This window comes from Strongylocentrotus purpuratus, unplaced genomic scaffold, assembly GCF_000002235.5.
Source record: "Strongylocentrotus purpuratus isolate Spur 01 unplaced genomic scaffold, Spur_5.0 spur5_scaffold_4, whole genome shotgun sequence".
NCBI classification, from domain to species: domain Eukaryota; kingdom Metazoa; phylum Echinodermata; class Echinoidea; order Camarodonta; family Strongylocentrotidae; genus Strongylocentrotus; species Strongylocentrotus purpuratus.
In genome coordinates, this window is record NW_022145610.1 from 6,571,386 (window position 1) to 6,578,308 (window position 6,923).

A 6,923-nucleotide genomic window follows, 5' to 3' on the forward strand; every position below is an offset into this window, starting at 1 on the left:
CAATATAAAAAGGCACCACTAATAATATTCATGTTTTTCTTATGATCATATGATCATATGTATAAAGGTCTCGTTCAGATACGTAACGGTAAACCGCAGCAGGTTGGCAACTGTATGTATGCGACAAAGGCTTTCCATGTTTTCACAGAGCTGTGTGTTATATAAGAATAGATACAGAAATGTGAATAGTGTATCACACTGACATCTTTTTATAATCGCTGCGGTTTACAGCTGCATATTGAACGAGGCTTAATGAGTAATAACAAAAATGCAAATGCCAGCTTTACGAAGATCACCATTTCATCAGTTCACACATTGCATTTAATTTCATGTAGTCTCTTTGTACATGAGAATTTTCAAAAATATTGATGTGTATACTTAAACAAGCAATTATAGTACACTTTGAAATACATGCACTGCCATGAAATTTATTTTAAAAAGTAAGTCATTCTAATTTCTGGTAATAATGTCGGCTGAGAGCCAGAAGGGCGCTGACTCTACATACACGTACGTACACCCTTCTATAGCTATTCATAGTACAAGTGTGCAACCAACAATGACTGGAATACACAACACAAATCATATGGCTACCGGTATGCATACTTGTTCTATATATGTTGCATTTGCTGACCATAATAAAGAGTTGACTAACATTCTTGTAACAGGTGAACACCTGATAAGCACTAGGCTTCTCAATCATGGCCTATGAATCTGGAACAAGTATACAGAATAGCCTCCATGGAAAAAGCATTACATGTCCATTTTATTTTCTAACATTCATTTAAATTCAGAGACTGAAATATAATGATATATGTGCATTTTAATTCAATTAAATCACAGAATTACACAAGCATGAAAGAAAACAAAACAAACAATTTGCATTACAAAATGACTCAACCTCAAATGTCTAAAAAGTAACCCTGTAAAATAAAACAAGAAAACATTTTGAATGATGATATTAATTAAATTTAACAGTTAAAACTGAGAGTCCCATGTTCTACACAGCAAGTTAAAGACACATACATCTACATGTATGTGTCTCTCATGGGGAATTCGACACCATTCGGGTAAATTTAACCAAGAGCAGTTAAAGACACATACATCTACATCTACATCTACATGTATTGTGCTCTCATGGGGAATTCGACACCATTCGGGTAAATTTAACCAAGAGCAGTTAAAGACACATACATCTACATCTACATCTACATGTATTGTGCTCTCATGGGGAATTCGACACCATTCGGGTAAATTTAACCAAGAGCAGGTGTTGTCATTGTCAATCACAGGGATTAGCCTTCAGATTTATGACCAACAGGCTTTTGCATGTGTAATGGTCTGCATTTTCCATCCATACTCCTTATGGTAAAGTCATTATCTTACATTTCTCTCGGACAAATACTCTTGGAGAGACTAGGGGGTATAGTTCTTGATGGGACCACAGGTTTGCTGTGTGCGAGACTTTTACCCCTATTAATGGTATTTCCACCAAGTCTGGTGTCAGCGAATTATGATCTTCAGCACATGGAAATGACGACCGTCTCCCTTTAAACCTCATTCAAGGTTTACGCTTGGTTTGCATCAAATTAAAAGTGTGTTACCATACTTAACCCAAACCAAGTGATTAAAACAGTACAAACCATCAAATCTGCATTGTTCTGCAATTACAATTAATTAAGTTTTCAAACTTGATTTTATGGAGAGGTACATTTTTTTTTTCTTTACATCATTTTGTTTACAAATATGCCTAAAAGAGACTAATCTGGACTTTGGATTTTGTTATCACACTGAAAGGCAATATGAAACGAGGTATGAAAACAAAAGTATTGTGTGCCGAAAGGGCATCAATGAATGTCATTCAACACACAATGAATGCCCTAGCGTCTGGCTCATAACAGTCAATACACCTAGCGATGCAAGTACAGATCATTTAGCGAGAGTCAGAAGCTAGGGTATTTACTCTGGGTAACATGATTTGAGTTAATACCCTTTTTGCACTCAACAGATGAAATACACATGTATCAAGAATTGGATCAAGTATTGATTTTAACTATTTCAAACCCTTGCCCAACAAAGCCACATGGTCTGTTGAACACATCATGATCAATAGCTGTCAAAACAATCTGTTTTCCAACAGTAATAAAACTTTTAAAAAATAACTAAAAACAGCAACAAATATATATTTGTGTACTTAGATGAATTATTTCAAGGTAGATAATAACAAAACACACACATGGCACAAAATATACAAAATGTGAAGGATTACATGAACACACTCAAACGCTATCATATCATGAATAATAATAGTATAATAATTAGGCAATGTACAGGATGGAATGTGATTTGAGTCTTTAGCCATATTCAGGTGTGACATAGTAAATGAGCTAAAGAAAAGGTTTTGCATGAATGAAAGGCCCTAGTTGGTTGGAGGAGTTTTATAACACCTGTTGACATATATTTGGTAGCTAGAGCTAACCGTAATTGTAGCAGAGCTTATCCCGGAACAAAATATAATTCTTTAAATCTACGTAAACAAAAGCTTTCTCTTCTTACTCGGTGTGTTATATTGCTATAGAAATGTGGTGCAAATATGCTGTCATTGTATTTTGCCATGATGAATTTCAAGCAATTTTTTGGAGGTGATTTATGTGTCATGTATAAATGCATGAGGCTGAACTCTAGAAATTGTAACAACTGTATAATTCTGAGTCACTCAATAATCATCAGCGTTACTATGGACAGACGAACATAATACTGTACAGATTTGTTGGTTCAAAATAACGCCAATGAATTATTGATTAAATCTATGATTTCTGAGCACGGAAAGATATCTTTACAATAGTACAAAATGCACTGGGTTTTTTACAATTCTATTCCTACAAGATAAACTACACCTGTGGAGAAGATAGTGCTGACTTCCTAAAGGTACTTATTAGCTTTTGAAGAAGAAAATAATCTTTAAAAAAAAAATAAGGTCAAAATTTGATAGGATGCTACACCTGTAGATTGAAAGGATGGCAACAATGACAAGGAATTTCTGTGAAGTTATTCTTATTATTCTACCTGAATGATGATAACACTCTTAAAGGTAATACAAAGTTTTGGTATGGGGTCATGAATTTGGTTCAAATGAACATATTGGAAGTATATGCAATCCTACAATATTCAGTGATCGTTGTCGCGGTTGAAATCGAGTCTAAAGTTATGAAATTGTAAATAATAAAAACTTTATGCTGTATAGCTCCATCTCAAGGTCAAGATATTAATTATGCTATAAAACAATATTTCTTGACTAAAATCGACCAATTGGCTATTCCCGATGGAAATTATATATCACAACTACATATTTTGAGATTTTCATGGTCACAGCTGCCATTGTACGGTCCTAGGCACTATTTGAAATTAATCAAAATTTACCGGGAGCACCGGTAAATTTTTATATTCAATTTTTCTGGAAAGCAGAAGTGTTTTAGGGGCTAAATTTTCTAATGTTTATAATACATCCACAGGAGCATCCAAATATATCAAAATTGTAAAGAATCACTATCCACCCAATTTTCAAAATCTCCCAAAACTTTGTATTAGCTTTAATTACTGAGCCTCAAATTATCTTCACATTTCAATTTTCTTTAAAATCAAGTTTCTATGCCTCTGCACTCTGCAGGTGGTACCTGAAGCATTATTCTTATTTGTCATTTTAACTAAATGAGTAATTCTACTTTCATAACAAAATGTTATACTGCTAATGCATTCATTTAGCTTCCAAGGAATAATGATGATTAATCCATTCCACAGAAACAAGATTAATGGAAATCTAATTATAAAAAGCACCTGGAATCTTCTTTGCATCACAGGAAAATCATTTTGAGCATATTTAATGTTTTCCTGAGCTCCAGTAGTAAACCACATTTTAAGAGGAACCGCTTGCAAGTATCCTTCATTACTAACAATGCATAAAGATATTGCACAGGATAAAGAAGAAAAATCAATAATCCAAGGAATAACACAGTCCTATGTATTCATATTGTTAAGACTATCAAACTGTGATCAATATTGCAAAGACTGACCAGAAATCAACCTAGATGTGAGTACATGGTCTAGGTATACAATGGATAACTGACTCCACCTTCTGATCAATGATGTGCAATATAGCTTGAAAAGCCCAACTAGCACTAATGTAGGTGTCATGGGACTACAGACTACTATTGATGACCAGTTTGATTGAATTTAACCATCTCTTGCTTTAAAACTTGGCCATTTAAGATTCTCCATCAAATTTCTGTGAATAACATTTTACTGGGTTCTTGTTTTAATTCATCGCAAATAAAGTTGGATTCTGTTAGATATGTGTCTTTAGCCATTACAAGAAATATGCAGGGCTCCCTGGGAACCAACGACAGGCAAAATAATTCTCAATACTGCACTACGGTACTACATACATGTACACTGTATGTTTATAGAAAGTCAGTGAACTAGAACATGGTGATCCCATTCATCAATATGTCAAATCTATTTTTACAAAATTGAAATTCTCACAATGCTAACAACATCATCATGTACAGATGTAAAAACAAGACATTATCATGGCAAACTTGCAAACATGAAAGCTAAAAAAAATTCTTTCATGTAAATCTAACAAAAAAATGGCTGAGATAAAAATAAGTGCACCTAGTGAGGACAATAAAAATAATTCTTTGGAATGATATTTGGCCGTGCACTGAGAAAGACATTGGCCCTGTCTGATTTTTAGTTTTTGACATTTTCTCATATGCCCGAGTAAGGGGTATAAATGTAGTTCTTAAATCTAGAATTAATGTAGTCATACAAGCCTATAGTGTTTAAAAGATACTATTAATCTGGTCATCACATTCATTTATGCACACATTTGGTGCACAAATGAATCTCCGTCCCCTGAGGTGTATTCCAGAATATGGACACTGAGGGCATACTCTGCTTTCGGCATCCTACCAGGCCCATATATCTCCCTGGATACAGAGAGGTAAATGTAGATCAATGCCTTGCTAGGACTTGAACCCAAGACCTTCAGATAATGCCGTAATAATAATCTGGATTATATAACACTTAATACGGAATACCGTGTCTCTTAAGCGCTTTACAGCAATTATTACTCCAGTCATCAGATTCATTCACGCACAATGTGCACCATTTCCACTCCCTGGGGAGTATTCCTACCATATGGTCATCGTGAGGGCATAGGCAACTACTAACACAAATGCTTTCGTCATCCTACCGTGTCCTCATTTCTCTCTTGGGTATTCAGTGGCAAATGTAGATTAATGTCGGAGATCAAACCAGGACCACTGAATTTAAAGGAAGCGCTTAAACCACTGGACTAAAGATCACTCGTCCAATCAAAAGATCCATAGTCAAGTGTTCAACCACTCAACCTATACACCTCTATATAAATGACCAAGATACACCTTAATAATCAGTGTACAATGGGAAGTGTGGAATAGAGAAGGAGAAAGATGGAACATGAACAAGGACAAAGTGAGTAAAATGAGGGAGAGATATAACATGGAGGATGAGAAAACACCAGAAAACAAAGAGACAGGGGCAAACAAAAATCTTTTAAAAGGAACAAGGAATGATGAATGTAGGAAAAACAAAAAACTACATTATTCAATAATATATATATTTCTTCTTCATGATCACTATCTTGAGAAAAGTGTAAAAATGGATGACTTTCACATTATTTTTTTTGTGTAAGATATATATTATCTTCAATTTACAAGTACCTGATCCTCTAGCAAGATCAATACCCTAGTTCACATTTTTTTTAAATCTTCATACTGAACACCATTCAACACAAGTTATAAATAATTTTCACTCAGATTTACAATGTTATTACAAAATATAGGTCATCTCTCCTTAAAAAAAAAACCCATCATGACTAAGAAGTCCATACTTTCTCATTCTTAGAAAAGAAAAATCATTTTTTTGATTTACAACTTTCTCAAACAGGGAAGGGGGAAGCAACGTCCAGCATTCTTCTGAGAAGCTTCTTCACTCTCTATCCCTGTCTTACAGCTCCTTCATTCCTCCCATCATGCAACAGGTCCCTCTAGGTCTGAGAGACGGGTGTCACGTCACTTCTTGTGTAGCAAAATCCTCACCCTGAAAGTAATACAATGGAGAGTAAGGGTAAAATAACTCTTATACTGTATACTATAACTCTTTGTCGGCTAAATGGTTGACCAAAGGAGCATGTTCCAAACATACGGGCCAATGATGAACGTCCGTCCTTCCTGAGGGAAACATAATAGCACAGACTACAAGACACCCGTTCCATGTAGTGCAGAGTTCAGTGTGCTGAACGCAATACCCCCTATGAGCCACTTTAGAAGTCTTATATGATAATGTAAAGCAACATGTAATTATCCACCATGAGAATATTACATTTCTTCCATGCAATCTGCCATACTAATTACCATTTTCCATTTACACATTTTGAAAGCACCTATTTGTCTATAAATAGCAAATACAGAAAAAACAAATGAATAGGGGTTTAAATGTCTCTGATTACCAGGTAATACATGTATTATTATAACAAAAAAAAACAATAAAAACAATAAAAACCACATCTTTGGCTATTACATGTACTTCAAGTTTTTTCGAAAAAAAATCTTCTTTTTTTGTATCACAAGATTCAAGTATCTTTTTCTTTTCTTTTCTTTTTTGTGTGTGGAATTTCACCTTCTAAGAAAATAGAAGGAATAAAAAGTTTTATTTTTAAAGGTGAGACAGAAGTGAGGTACACTGTAGCAGAGCTGCCAACCTTTGGAAGTACAAATTAGTACTCAGCACCTCCAAAATTAGTATTTTACCATCAAAATTAGTATTTTTCAACTGGCCTTCCTTTCACCTATTTAAAACCTATTGATGTCGTAACGCAGCGCAAA